This window comes from Salmo salar, unplaced genomic scaffold (genome assembly GCF_965601325.2).
Source record: "Salmo salar unplaced genomic scaffold, fSalSal1 ptg000152l, whole genome shotgun sequence".
Classification (NCBI taxonomy): domain Eukaryota; kingdom Metazoa; phylum Chordata; class Actinopteri; order Salmoniformes; family Salmonidae; genus Salmo; species Salmo salar.
In genome coordinates this window covers 329,324-345,840 of record NW_027675323.1, presented here as the reverse complement: position 1 = coordinate 345,840, position 16,517 = coordinate 329,324, and the positions used below count along the sequence as shown (strand labels likewise).

At 42.4% G+C, this 16,517-nt stretch overlaps 1 pseudogene; it reads right to left on the bottom strand.

Annotated features, from left to right (window-relative positions):
- Positions 1-8,085: 8,085 nt before the first annotated feature.
- Positions 8,086-12,042, bottom strand: LOC145866968 (uncharacterized; annotated as a pseudogene).
- Positions 12,043-16,517: the final 4,475 nt, after the last annotated feature.

The following is a 16,517-nucleotide window of genomic DNA, read 5'->3' as shown; positions in this document are numbered from 1 at the left end:
TGAAAGGATGCCAGGTCCGCAGGGAGGCTAGTTTTCCTCCATTTCCGCTCGGCTGCCCGGAGCCCTGTTCTGTGAGCTCGCACTGAGTCGTCGAGCCACGGAGCAGGAGGGGAGGACCGAGCCGGCCGGGAGGATAGGGGACATAGAGAGTCAAAGGATGCAGAAAGGGAGGAGAGGAGGGTTGAGTAGGCAGAATCAGGAGATAGGTTGGAGAAGGATTGAGCAGAGGGAAGAGATGATAGGATGGAAGAGGAGAGAGTAGCGGGAGAGAGAGAGCGAAGGTTGCGACGGCGCAATACCACCCGAGTAGGGGCAGAGTGAGAAGTGTTGGAGGAGAGCGAGAGGGAAAAGGATACAAGGTAGTGGTCGGAGACTTGGAGGGGAGTTGCAATGAGATTAGTGGAAGAACAGCATCTAGTAAAGATGAGGTCAAGCGTATTGCCTGCCTTGTGAGTAGGGGGGAGGGTGAGAGGGTGAGAGGGTGAGGTCAAAAGAAGAGAGGAGTGGAAAGAAGGAGGCAGAGAGGAATGAGTCAAAGGTTGACATGGGGAGGTTAAAGTCACCCAGAACTGTGAGGGGTGAGCCATCCTCAGGAAAGGAACTTATCAAGGCGTCAAGCTCATTGATGAACTCTCCAAGGGAACCTGGAGGGCGATAAATGATAAGGATGTTAAGCTTGAATGGGCTAGTGACTGTGACAGCATGGAATTCAAAGGAGGAGATAGACAGATGGGTCAGGGGAGAAAGAGAGAATGTCCACTTGGGAGAGATGAGGATTCCAGTGCCACCCCCCGCTGGCCAGATGCTCTCGGGGTATGCGAGAACACGTGGTCAGACGAGGAGAGAGCAGTAGGAGTAGCAGTGTTTTCTGTGGTAATCCATGTTTCCGTCAGCGCCAAGAAGTCGAGGGACTGGAGCGTAGCATAGGCTGAGATGAACTCTGCCTTGTTGGCCACAGACCGGCAGTTCCAGAGGCTGCCGGAGACCTGGAACTCCATGTGGGTTGTGCGCACAGGGACTAGGTAACCTCGATAGTTTATCTGTACTACACCTTTATCATGATACAAAGGCAACTATGTAGCTAGCTAACGTAACACTAATCAAGACGTTCCTTTGTAATGTATTGAGTTTCTACAGTGCTGCTAGTCGGTAAAGTTGGCTAGCTAGCAGTGGTGTTGACTAAGTTTGACTAGGTTTAGAAAACAGCGTCGCGGCGGACGAAAATAGCTGGCTAGCTAACCTCGAAAATTACTCTAAACTACACAAAGACAGCAAAGACAGCTATGTAGCTAGCTAACACTACACTAATCAAATCGTTCCGTTGTAATGTATTAGTTTCTGCAGTGCTACAGTGCTGCTATTGGTAAAGTTGGCTAACTAGCGGTGGCTGTGGAGTTGACTGTTAGGAAAACGGCGCCGCTGCGAGCTGGCTAGCTAACCTCGATAATTTCTCTAAAGTTGGCGGTAAACTACACAATTATCTTTGATACAAAGACAGCAAAGACAACTATGTAGCTAGCTAACACTACACTAATCAAATCGTTCCGTTGTAATTTATTTAGTTTCTACAGTGCTGCTATTGATAATGTAGGCTAGCTAGCAGTGGCTGTGGTGATGACTAGGTTTGGAAAACGGTGTCGCGGCGGACGAAAATAGCTGGCTAGCTAACCTCGAAAATTTCTCTAAACTACACCACTATCTTTGATACAACGACAGCAAAGACAGCTATGTAGCTAGCTAAAATTGCTCAGATCAAACAAATCAAACCGTTGTAATGTAGTGAAATGTAATATTACCTGCGGAGCGAAGTGCAGCACGACTACTCGCTCCAAACCCGGAAGTTTCTATAGATCTCTGAGAGGAACTATAGATCTCTGTGAGGAACTATAGACCTCTAGGAGGAACTATAGACCTCTAGGGGGAACTATAGATCTCTAGGAGGAACTATAGATCTCTGTGAGGAACTATAGATCTCTAGGAGGAACTATAGACCTCTAGGAGGAACTATAGACCTCTAGGAGGAACTATAGATCTCTAGGAGGAACTATAGACCTCTAGGAGGAACTATAGATCTCTGTGAGGAACTACAGACCTCTGTGAGGAACGATAGACCTCTAGGAGGAACTACAGATCTCTGTGAGGAACTACAGACCTCTGTGAGGAACTATAGATCTCTGTGAGGAACTATAGATCTCTGAGAGGAACTATAGATCTCTGAGAGGAACTATAGATCTCTAGGAGGAACTATAGATCTCTGTGAGGAACTATAGATCTCTAGGAGGAACTATAGATCTCTGTGAGGAACTATAGATCTCTAGGAGGAACTATAGACCTCTAGGAGGAACTATAGACCTCTAGGAGGAACTATAGATCTCTGTGAGGAACTACAGACATCTAGGATGAACAACAGATCTCTGTGAGGAACTACAGACCTCTGTGAGGAACTATAGATCTCTGTGAGGAACTATAGATCTCTGTGAGGAACTATAGATCTCTGTGAGGAACTATAGATCTCTAGGAGGAACTATAGATCTCTAGGAGGAACTATAGATCTCTAGGAGGAACTATAGATCTCTGTGAGGAACTATAGATCTCTGTGAGGAACTACAGACCTCTAGGAGGAACTACAGATCTCTGTGAGGAACTACAGACCTCTAGGAGGAACTACAGATCTCTGTGAGGAACTATAGATCTCTGTGTGGAACAATAGATCTCTGTGAGGAACTATAGATCTCTAGGAGAAACTATAGATCTCTAGGAGGAACTATAGATCTCTAGGAGGAACTATAGATATCTGTGAGGAACTATAGATATCTGTGAGGAACTATAGATCTCTGTGAGGAACTATAGATCTCTAGGAGGAACTATAGATCTCTGTGAGGAACTATAGATCTCTAGGAGGAACTATAGACCTCTAGGAGGAACTATAGACCTCTAGGAGGAACTATAGATCTCTGTGAGGAACTACAGACATCTAGGATGAACAACAGATCTCTGTGAGGAACTACAGACCTCTGTGAGGAACTATAGATCTCTGTGAGGAACTATAGATCTCTGTGAGGAACTATAGATCTCTGTGAGGAACTATAGATCTCTAGGAGGAACTATAGATCTCTAGGAGGAACTATAGATCTCTAGGAGGAACTATAGATCTCTGTGAGGAACTATAGATCTCTGTGAGGAACTACAGACCTCTAGGAGGAACTACAGATCTCTGTGAGGAACTACAGACCTCTAGGAGGAACTACAGATCTCTGTGAGGAACTATAGATCTCTGTGTGGAACAATAGATCTCTGTGAGGAACTATAGATCTCTAGGAGAAACTATAGATCTCTAGGAGGAACTATAGATCTCTAGGAGGAACTATAGATATCTGTGAGGAACTATAGATATCTGTGAGGAACTATAGATCTCTGTGAGGAACTATAGATCTCTAGGAGGAACTATAGATCTCTAGGAGGAACTATAGATGTCTGTGAGGAACTATAGATCTCTGTGAGGAACTACAGACCTCTAGGAGGAACTACAGATCTCTGTGAGGAACTACAGACCTCTAGGAGGAACTACAGATCTCTGTGAGGAACTATAGATCTCTGTGTGGAACAATAGATCTCTGTGAGGAACTATAGATCTCTAGGAGGAACTATAGACCTCTAGGAGGAACTATAGACCTCTAGGAGGAACTATAGATCTCTGTGAGGAACTACAGACATCTAGGATGAACAACAGATCTCTGTGAGGAACTACAGACCTCTGTGAGGAACTATAGATCTCTGTGAGGAACTATAGATCTCTGTGAGGAACTATAGATCTCTGTGAGGAACTATAGATCTCTAGGAGGAACTATAGATCTCTAGGAGGAACTATAGATCTCTAGGAGGAACTATAGATCTCTGTGAGGAACTATAGATCTCTGTGAGGAACTACAGACCTCTAGGAGGAACTACAGATCTCTGTGAGGAACTACAGACCTCTAGGAGGAACTACAGATCTCTGTGAGGAACTATAGATCTCTGTGTGGAACAATAGATCTCTGTGAGGAACTATAGATCTCTAGGAGAAACTATAGATCTCTAGGAGGAACTATAGATCTCTAGGAGGAACTATAGATATCTGTGAGGAACTATAGATATCTGTGAGGAACTATAGATCTCTGTGAGGAACTATAGATCTCTAGGAGGAACTATAGATCTCTAGGAGGAACTATAGATGTCTGTGAGGAACTATAGATCTCTGTGAGGAACTACAGACCTCTAGGAGGAACTACAGATCTCTGTGAGGAACTACAGACCTCTAGGAGGAACTACAGATCTCTGTGAGGAACTATAGATCTCTGTGTGGAACAATAGATCTCTGTGAGGAACTATAGATCTCTAGGAGGAACTATAGATCTCTAGGAGGAACTATAGATCTCTAGGAGGAACTATAGATATCTGTGAGGAACTATAGATCTCTGTGAGGAACTACAGATCTCTAGGAGGAACTATAGATCTCTAGGAGGAACTATAGATCTCTAGGAGGAACTATAGATCTCTGTGAGGAACTATAGATCTCTAGGAGGAACTATAGATCTCTAGGAGGAACTATAGATCTCTAGGAGGAACTATAGATCTCTGTGAGGAACTATAGATCTCTGTGAGGAACTATAGATCTCTGTGAGGAACTATAGATCTCTGTGAGGAACAATAGATCTCTAGGAGGAACTATAAATCTCTGTGAGGAACTATAGATCTCTATGTTACTATCCAAACATCAGATTAAGACTCAGTCACACAACTCTCATATCCACAGTCACACAACTCTCATACCACAGTCACACAACTCTCATATCACAGTCACACAATGCTATTCCCAAACATACCTAATCAATTAGTTGTTTTTCAACAATATTTTAACCTGCAGGAATATCTTCACATTTCTATCTCATGGTTAGTTCCTAGGATAATGTAACTCATACATGTACATATTTCAATACTTCTAAAATGGGGTCCAGGTTTAAAACAATTACAGGTTTAAAACAATTACAGGTGCACCGTACTATCATAAATGGTCTGTGTGGTTTCCCTGAGATCCCAAGTTAGAGGGATCCCTCATGCACCCTTTACCCAGGTCGTCAGGAGCGGTCACCAAGTCAAGATTCACATTCCCATCGCCAAATGTGGTGGTTAATTTCTTTAATATCAAATGAGGAGACAAACTTATGACACAAGTCAGAGTTATTCTTAAAATCAATCTTTATTCACTTATAAGGGAGCAGGTCAATACAACGTACACATACACAAGTGAATCAATTGAGTGCTCTACGATAAATGATGGCTGGTCGACGAATCACCCCCAGATGATTCGTTGAGAGCCACGATACAAAAGTACAAAGGTCTTTTACAGCCAAGACACACCCCTTTTAACCTACATGACCAACAACAGATGTATAGAACGGGTCACAAGGTTAAGATTTGTATGAAAGATACTTATAAATTCTCAGCAGAGACTATCTGCTGTAAAAACAGTACTCTGTGTAGAGACCAGGGTCTGGCCCTGGGGTCATCTCTCCCTGGTACCATATAGAACAGAAACATTAACTCATGCTCTGGAATGCAGTCTCTTTAGGTTTAATCACCCAAAAGACATTGTAAATCTCCTGTCAGTGTTTTCTCCCAGAGGCCCATCCTCAGTAGAACACACAGACACAATAGTTCCAAGAACCCTCTATTCTGTTGCATAAAACAACCATTTGATGCAATAAAAGTATTATAACATAATGTTGCAATTTTGCTCTCAGTGTCCACTGAAAGTTGACTAGTAACAACAACTGGGACATAAAAGACACCCACCATGAGACCCACTAAATCTGCCCAAGAAGAGGAAAACAAAATAAAAACCCACACCAAACTTAAAGACAGGAAGCAAACCAAAAAGGTGGAGCAACTAAAGGTGTTGACTCTCCACATGTATCAAGACAACTGGAGCACTGGGCCAGACACTCTTAAATAGAACCTGGACCAGCTCAGGTGAAACACCTTCCCACTAACGAGATGGACAAGCCAGCACAGGTGTAACACATACTGACTAACGAGGTGACACCAATCAGTGCGTCCTACGTGCTAACGAGCTAGACGTGCTAACCAGCTAGACGTGCTAACGAGCTAGACGTGCTAACGAAGCTAGACGGGCTAACGAGCTAACGAGCTAGACGTGCTAAATTCCAAACCTCAAAACATAAATGGAAAAACCAAAGACGGTAACACCTTAAGAGAATGCTTACCAACAACAGAAAAAAACTTCCAATTCACATTATAATCAACTGCTTCACCAATATAAACATGGTGTCCACTGGCTGTCAACAATTCAAGACAATATATATACACTTCTAGAACTCTCGTCTTCCTAAATCCCACTAGCTTCTAGAACTCTCGTCTCCTTGGAACGAGCCCAAACAAAACTCATCTCCAATACGGAAAAACATGCAGTTATAATAAATTGTGATCCATGGCAACGGACTGGCTAAACACAAAACACTCAACTTTTTAACTGCCCACCCTTGAGACAATCAGCAACCAAGTTGTCCTCACCACTGACATGTCTGATTTCAAGAGGAAACTCCTGCAATATCCATAGTAACTTTCCACCTCACTGCAGAGCTTCTCTCTCTTTTCAGGGTTCACTAGATAGGCATGTTGTTGGATCAGGCCCAGTCCAAAATGTCATGCTCTAGTACATTTGGTTTGGCACATCTGAGAATTAACCCTGATATTATAAAAGCAGGGTAACAATGTCAATATAATAGTCAGTTGGTTACATAAATAATTATTACTAAATGTTACATGAAATGTAAATATGAAATATTTGGTTGCATAGTCTTATTTTCAACAGCTTTTCAATTACATGTTGCTAGGTGGGATATCCCCAATGTCAAAACACAATTTTAACATGTCCAAATCTAAACATAAAATGTGCTATATACACAAACATCTGCCACAATAATCATATTACTTGTATTATTTAAAACAAGCAGCTTATAAACTGCACAAGCACGAAAAACGCTGTTGTTTTGACAAGTAGCAATAAATCACTGATATCCATTAGGGGTGAAATCAGGTTGTGCGTGCTGTTGAAACTAACACAACAAAACAAAAAACACATGGAAATGGAGATATATTTTACCTCACTGGTTAGAGGACAACCTGCAGAAGACAGTCAGCTACATTTTGGAGTGATGCATTTAAATTTAGGGGTCCCTAAACAAAGGAACACAACACTTATTTGTCATCACTCATCGATATCATGTGGAGTTTTTTTCTTCTTTACCGTTGTTTTACCAGTTAAGTTGACTGAGAACACATTCTCATTTACAGCAACAACCTGGGGAATAGTTACAGGGGAGAGGAGGGGGATGAATGAGCCAATTGTAAGCTGGGGATGATTAGATATCCATGATGGTATGAGGGCCAGATTGGGAATTTAGCCAGGACACCAGGGGTTAACACCCCTACTCTTACGATAAGCACCATGGGATCTTTAATGACCTCAGAGAGTCAGGACACCCGTTTAACGTCCCATCTGAAAGACGGCACCCTACACTGGGCACTGTCCCCAATCACTGCCCTGGGGAATTTGGATATTGTTTAGACCAGAGGAAAGAGCGCCTCCTACTGGCCCTCCAACACCACTTCCAGCAGCATCTGGTCTCCCATCCAGGGACTGACCAGGACCAACCCTGCTTAGCTTCAGAAGCAAGCAAGCAGTGGGATGCAGGGTGGTATGCTGCTGGGTTAAAGCCAGCAGTGGGATGCAGGGTGGTATGCTGCTGGCAATCAATTGTGCGAAAGGAGGAAGATGAGTTTACACATCCTGTTAAAACGAACAGCTCAAAAACCACACGGAATCTGGGAATAATGTGTACATCCCTGGTTAGAGGACAACTTGTAGAAAACAGCTCGCTACATTTTGAAGTGATGCATTTTGATTCAAGTGGGTCACCAACATGGTAAGTGTAACACAACTCTTTTTGTGTTAGTCACTTTTTGTTAAATCTCATAAATAGTAACTCTTCCATTTCAGAGCCTGGATTTTCCCCCTGAGGCTAATATCCATATCATGTTGAAATCAATAGAACAGGGGGCAAACATTTAGGGTTCTACATTGTGACATCATTAAAATACTCCTTCTACAATGTTAAAACATTCTACATTGTGACATCATTTCATTGATATCATGAAACAACTCCTTCATGTATGTATTTTCTGATGTTTGATCAGAGGTCTTTTATCTGTGAATCTCTTGTCACACTGATCACAGCTATAAGGCTTCTCTCCTGTGTGTGTTCTATGGTGAAGAGTCAGAGTGCTCAATGCAGCAAAACTCTTCTCACATTAACCACAGCTATAAGGTTTCTCTCCTGTGTGTGTTCTCTGGTGCACTGTCAGCCCTCCAGATACACCAAAACTCTTCCCACATTGATCACAGCTATAAGATTTCTCTCCTGTGTGTGTTCTCTGGTGTAAAGTCAGATATCTAGATGTAGTAAAACTCTTCCCACATTGACCACAGCTATAAAGTTTCTCTCCTGTGTGTGTTCTCTGGTGTTGAGTCAGAGTGCTAGATGTAGTAAAACTCTTCCCACAATGACCACAGCTATAAGGTTTCTCTCCTGTGTGTGTTCTCTGGTGTAAAGTCAGATATCTAGATGTAGTAAAACTCTTCCCACATTGACCACAGCTATAAAGTTTCTCTCCTGTGTGTGTTCTCTGGTGTTGAGTCAGAGTGCTAGATGTAGTAAAACTCTTCCCACATTGACCACAGCTATAAGATTTCTATCCTGTGTGTGTTCTCTGGTGTAAAGTCAGATATCTAGATGTAGTAAAACTCTTCCCACATTGACCACAGCTATAACATTTCTCTCCTGTGTGTGTTCTCTGGTGTTGAGTCAGAGTGCTAGATGTAGTAAAACTCTTCCCACATTGACCACAGCTATAAGGTTTCTCTCCTGTGTGTGTTCTCTGGTGTAGAGTCAGAGAGCCAGATCGACCAAAACTCTTCCCACATTGATCACACCTATAAGAATTCTCTCCTGTGTGTATTCTCTGGTGTAGAGTCAGAGAACCAGATTGACTAAAACTCTTCCCACATTGATCACAGCTATAAGATTTCTCTCCTGTGTGTATTCTCTGGTGTAGAGTCAGACTGCGAGATGCAGCAAAACTCTTCCCACATTGACCACAGATATAAGGTTTCTCTCCTGTGTGTATTCTCTGGTGTGATACGAGATGGCCAGATTGACCAAAACACTTCCCACATTGACCACAGCTATAAGGTTTCTCTCCTGTGTGTGTTCTCTGGTGTAGAGTCAGAGTGCCAAATGTAGTAAAACTCTTCCCACATTGATCACAGCTATAAGGTTTCTCTCCTGTGTGTATTCTCTGGTGTAGAGTCAGAGAGTCAGATCGACCAAAACTCTTCCCACATTGATCACACCTATAAGGTTTCTCTCCTGTGTGTATTCTCTGGTGTAGAGTCAGAGTGCCAAATGTAGTAAAACTCTTCCCACATTGATCACAGCTATAAGATTTCTCTCCTGTGTGTATTCTCTGGTGTAGAGTCAGAGAGTCAGATCGACCAAAACTCTTCCCACATTGACCACAGCTATAAGGTCTCTCTCCTGTGTGTGTTCTCTGATGAATTTTAATGCCTGATGAGGTGAATCTCTTCCCACAGTCAGAGCAGCAGTGAGTTCTCTTCCCTGTGGGTCTCTGCAGGTGTTTCTTGAGGTGTTGTGATCTGGAGAGACTCTTCTCTGCCTCTTCAGCATCATGAGGTTGTTGAGGCTCCCCAGAGGATCCACGATAGTCACGTCTCTCTCCTGTGTGAACAACAAAGTCAGACAGATGATTAAAGGCCCACAACAGCGGTAATCCACTGTAAAAGGTGATGCCAACAGCGGAGCCATGATGTTGGACAACAATTGACGTCTGTAATGAATGTTAAAATTATTTGATATTTGCCTTAAAATGAGCAAGAAAAGTTATATTTTGTCTTGTTTTCACATTAGTAGTGACATCAATGATTGTATGCTAGAAATAAGTTATTCATGTTGTTGAAACTCTAAGCAGTGTGCCAGACGACGTCTGGTCTCCAATATAGGCCCCTTTCTGTGTTTAATAAAATTGCGACACGAGGGCAATTTGATTGCAGAAACACCTCCCTGCTAATGAGGAAACCACTAGTTATGGATGTAGTATATCTGGTAATGAGGAAACCACTAGTTATGGATGTAGTATATCTGGTAATGAGGAAACCACTAGTTATGGATGTAGTATATCTGGTAATGAGGAAACCACTAGTTATGGATGTAGTATATCTGGTAATGAGGAAACCACTAGTTATGGATGTAGTATATCTGGTAATGAGGAAACCACTAGTTATGGATGTAGTATATCTGGTAATGAGGAAACCACTAGTTATGGATGTAGTATATCTGCTAATGAGGAAACCACTAGTTATGGATGTAGTATATCTGGTAATGAGGAAACCACTAGTTATGGATGTAGTATATCTGCCTGGAGCAAAAATGGTGAGAAAAGATTTTAGTTTTTCACAATGTATTCTGAATGTGAATGGGGGAAATTCAGGGGAGTAACATCCATTACCAGGTTGCTTATGAGTTCATTTCACACTACTTTGGATTATAATTGTAAGGCTCATTTGAATCTCCTGCTTAATATGTTTGTGTTATTGTCGCAAATCAACTGCTTTATACTTAAAAAAACACTTCAACCAGTAAAATGCTCTTTGGCTTTTCCATCAGCCTGACAATGAGGGTTTGTACACTCTTTGCCAAATTGGCCCATAACTTCACCTAACAACAATCATACCTATGTAATGAACGAAGAAGCACTTTGGTTGTTGTTGCATGACATACATAGTGTCCTCTAGGACCCATAACAATAACATAGACATACTGTAGGACCCATAACAATATCATAGACCTACTGTAGGACCCATAACTTCACCTAACAATAACATAGACCTACTGTAGGACCAATAACTTCACCTAAGACTATATATAATTTAATATTTCAGGTGAAACAAGGAAACTAAAATGTCTTTGTCATGACATTTCATAACCTGATCACCAGATAATTTTGTGAATAATCCCACTAGGCTACTCTTTAATGTGTTGTCATTCTAAATGTCCTGAACAAAGGAAAATAGCTCTGTGTGTTGAGCAATAGCCTATCCATCAAGGAACAGTTCTCTACACATTATGAGCTAAGTATCTCTGTTTCCAAACAGACTAACGAGACCCTACAGTAAATCAAGTAGACAATAACACTTTATAAACATCAATTTGTTAGGGATGTTGGATCCAACATGGAGCACGGCATAACTGTCTTTACCAGAGTAATGAATGAAGAAGCACTTTGGTTGTTGTTGCATGTCCTGATGTTTGTCATGTGACTGTCATTCAGAAAATGATTTCCTGGATCAGCTGATGATAGTTGAACATGTGACTGTAACTAAACAGCTACAGTATTATGAATTATGTGTAATTATTGAAGAACCACATTAATGACAGTATCCATTTGGGTGTTGTCAATAAAGTTACTATATATATATATATATATATATATATATATATATATATATATATTACCTTTATTTAACCAGGTAGGCCAGTTGAGAACAAGTTCTCAAAATGGTTTGTGCCCCTGATTTATTAGATAGTACTCACTGTATTTACTGGTGTTAATCAGATCAATGTCCCTGTTTTATAAGATAGTACTCACTGTATTTACTGGTGTTAATCAGATCAATGTCTCTGTTTTATAAGATAGTACTCACTGTATTTACTGGTGTTAATCAGATCAATGTCCCTGTTTTATAAGATAGTACTCACTGTATTTACTGGTGTTAATCAGATCAATGTCCCTGTTTTATTAGATAGTACTCACTGTATTTACTGGTGTTAATCAGTTCTCCAGTCTTCTCTTCATCATTGACAGTAATTGACCCCTCTTCAGCCTTAATTCCAAAAACGTCTTCATCTTCTTTCACTTCATCCTCCACTCCAAAAACTGCATCTTCCTCCTCTTCTTTTACTGTAACATCCTCCTCCTCTTTCACTCTGAAGGCGTCTTCCTCTTCTTTCACTGTAACGTCTTTCTCTTCTTCTTTCACGGTAACAGCCTCACCCTCTACTTGTTTTTGTATTGTAACAGCCTCCTCTTCCTCCTCCTCTTTCACCAGAGCTTCTTTCTCCGTCCAGCAGACCTCTTCTTTAGCAGGAGGAGAGTAGCTTAGTGAACTCATGGTCGGAGATAATAGCTAGTTAGCATTAGCGACTAGACTAGTGCTAATTTAACCAGCCAGCTAGTTGACTTACAACGTAAATATTAAATTTAATGGGGTAGCTAGTCGTTTCCACATAAGTATGTTTAAAGCAAAATGGCAATTAAACCAAGAAATTGTCTAAAGAACTTGAATGTTCCGACTTTGTTGGCTAGCGAGCTACCGAGGTGGCTGCAGTTGTTGAAGAAGCGTTCCGTCCACTAGATTATACGTCACACTAGAAACATCGCCTGAAAGACACATATCGCCATCTGCTGTCTGGAGGGAGGAAACGCAGTTGAGGAGGGAAAACTATTTTTATTCTTCATTGAATTATAATATTATAAAGCAGTTTAGGGAAACGTTTTTCCTCTCCATTAAATATGAATATTATATCAACACGTAAAAAGAGCAACAAGTGTTGTTTGATTAATTCAGATTTTTTCTGAGAATTTAAAACAAACTCTACATCTACTCCACATCTGTATTTCTGATTCAGTCAAATAACTAGATATCAAAATAAGCACCTAGTTATTGGTACCCTTGATAATGATGAGCAAAAATTACTGTATGAAATAAATAAATTAACTTTACCCACTACCAGGATATTTTAGCCCAAAACCTGGTTACCTCTCTGCTAGGAGGCTGAAACTTGGCCATAAGTGGATCTTCCAGCAAGACACATCAACATCCACGAAGAAATGGTTAATTGGGTACAAAATCAACATTTTCAATGGCCATCTCAGTCTTCGGACTTGAACTCCATTGAAAACCTGTGGTTTGAATTGAACAGGGCAGTCCACAAGACAGACTAAATTAAACAAGGACATGGAGAAAATCTGTATGGAGGAAATCCAACCCAATGTCCACCTGGTACACTGGCAGGGTCTGAATCCAACCCAATGTCCACCTGGCACACTGACAGGGTCTGAATCAAACCCAATGTCCACCTGGTACACTGGCAGGGTCTGAATCAAACCCAATGTCCACCTGGTACACTGGCAGGGTCTGAATCAAACCCAATGTCCACCTGGTACACTGGCAGGGTCTGAATCAAACCCAATGTCCACCTGGTACACTGGCAGGGTCTGAGTCAAACCCAATGTCCACCTGGTACACTGACAGGGTCTGAATCAAACCCAATGTCCACCTGGCACACTGACAGGGTCTGAATCCAACCCAATGTCCACCTGGTACACTGACAGGGTCTGAATCAAACCCAATGTCCACCTGGAACACTGACAGGGTCTGAATCAACCCAATGTCCACCTGGTACACTGGCAGGGTCTGAATCAAACCCAATGTCCATCTGGTACACTGACAGGGTCTGAATCCAACCCAATGTCCACCTGGTACACTGGCAGGGTCTGAATCAAACCCAATGTCCACCTGGCACACTGACAGGGTCTGAATCCAACCCAATGTCCACCTGGTACACTGACAGGGTCTGAATCAAACCCAATGTCCACCTGGAACACTGACAGGGTCTGAATCAAACCCAATGTCCACCTGGTACACTGACAGGGTCTGAATCCAACCCAATGTCCACCTGGTACACTGACAGGGTCTGAATCAAACCCAATGTCCACCTGGAACACTGACAGGGTCTGAATCAACCCAATGTCCACCTGGTACACTGGCAGGGTCTGAATCAAACCCAATGTCCACCTGGTACACTGGCAGGGTCTGAATCAAACCCAATGTCCACCTGGTACACTGGCAGGGTCTGAATCAAACCCAATGTCCATCTGGTACACTGACAGGGTCTGAATCCAACCCAATGTCCACCTGGTACACTGGCAGGGTCTGAATCAAACCCAATGTCCACCTGGCACACTGACAGGGTCTGAATCCAACCCAATGTCCACCTGGTACACTGACAGGGTCTGAATCAAACCCAATGTCCACCTGGAACACTGACAGGGTCTGAATCAAACCCAATGTCCACCTGGTACACTGACAGGGTCTGAATCAACACAATGTCCATCTGGTACACTGGCAGGGTCTGAATTAAACCCAATGTCCACCTGGTACACTGGCAGGGTCTGAATCAAACCCAATGTCCACCTGGTACACTGACAGGGTCTGAATCAACCCAATGTCCACCTGGTACACTGACAGGGTCTGAATCAACCCAATGTCCACCTGGTACACTGACAGGGTCTGAATCAAACCCAATGTCCACCTGGTACACTGGCAGGGTCTGAATTAAACCCAATGTCCACCTGGTACACTGGCAGGGTCTGAATCAAACCCAATGTCCACCTGGTACACTGACAGGGTCTGAATCAACCCAATGTTCACCTGGCACACTGCCAGGGTCTGAATCAACCCAATGTCCACCAGGTACTCTGACAGGGTCTGAATCAAACCCAATGTCCACCTGGCACACTGGCAGGGTCTGAATCAACCCAATGACCACCTGGTACGCTGACAGGGTCTGAATCAAACCCAATGTCCACCTGGAACACTGGCAGGGTCTGAATCAACCCAATGTCCACCTGGTACACTGACAGGGTCTGAATCAACCCAATGTCCACCTGGTACACTGACAGGGTCTGAATCAACCCAATGTCCACCTGGTACACTGGCAGGGTCTGAATCAACCCAATGTCCACCTGGTACACTGACAGGGTCTGAATCAACCCAATGTCCACCTGGTACACTGACAGGGTCTGAATCAACCCAATGTCCACCTGGTACACTGGCAGGGTCTGAATCAACCCAATGTCCACCTGGTACACTGACAGGGTCTGAATCAACCCAATGTCCACCTGGTACACTGACAGGGTCTGAATCAAACCCAATGTCCACCTGGTACACTGGCAGGGTCTGAATCAAACCCAATGTCCACCTGGTACACTGGCAGGGTCTGAATCAAACCCAATGTCCACCTGGAACACTGGCAGGGTCTGAATCAAACCCAATGTCCACCTGGTACACTGGCAGGGTCTGAATATACCCAATGTCCACCTGGTACACTGACAGGGTCTGAATCAACCCAATGTCCACCTGGTACACTGACAGGGTCTGAATCAACCCAATGTCCACCTGGTACACTGACAGGGTCTGAATCAACCCAATGTCTACCTGGTACACTGGCAGGGTCTGAATCAACCCAATGTCCACCTGGTACACTGACAGGGTCTGAATCAACCCCAATGTTAAGGGGAGGGAAGATTGGTCAAGAGGGTGATGATTATTGTTGTTCTACTGCCTGATTGTTATGCAACAACACTGTTTACAAACGCTTTGTTAAATCAGCACAACAGTTTTCAGCTGTGCTAACATAATTCCAAAAGGGTTTTCTAATGATCAATTAGCCTTTTAAAATGATAAACTTGGATTAGCTAACACAACGTGCCATTGGAACACAGGAGTGATGGTTGCTGATAATGGACCTCTGTACGCCTATGTAGATATTCCATAAACAATCAGCTGTTTCCAGCTACAATAGTCATTTACAACATTAACAATGTCTACACTGTATTTCAGATCAATTTGATGTTATTTTAATGGCCCAAAAAAGTGTTTTTCTTTCAAAAACAAGAACATTTCTAAGTGACTCCAACCTTTTGAACGGTAGTGTTAATCCTTTTAGAATAAGGATGTAATGTAACAAAATGTGGAAAAAGTGAAGGGGTCTGAATACTTTCCGAATGCACTGTATTGTTACACCATGTAGCAGCAGTATAGACCTAGTCTGTTCATTATATTCATCTACATGATGTATTGTTACACCATGTAGGAGCAGTATAGACCTAGTCTGTTCATTATATACATCTACATGATGTATTGTTACACCATGTAGGAGCAGTATAGACCTAGTCTGTTCATTATATACATCTACATGATGTATTGTTACACCATGTAGGAGCAGTATAGACCTAGTCTGTTCATTATATACATCTACATGATGTATTGTTACACCATGTAGGAGCAGTATAGACCTAGTCTGTTCATTATATACATCTACATGATGTATTGTTACACCATGTAGGAGAAGTATAGACCTAGTCTGTTCATTATATACATCTACATGATGTATTGTTATACCATGTAGGAGCAGTATAGACCTAGTCTGTTCATTATATACATCTACATGATGTATTGTTACACCATGTAGGAGCAGTATAGACCTAGTCTGTTCATTATATACATCTACATGATGTATTGTTACACCATGTAGGAG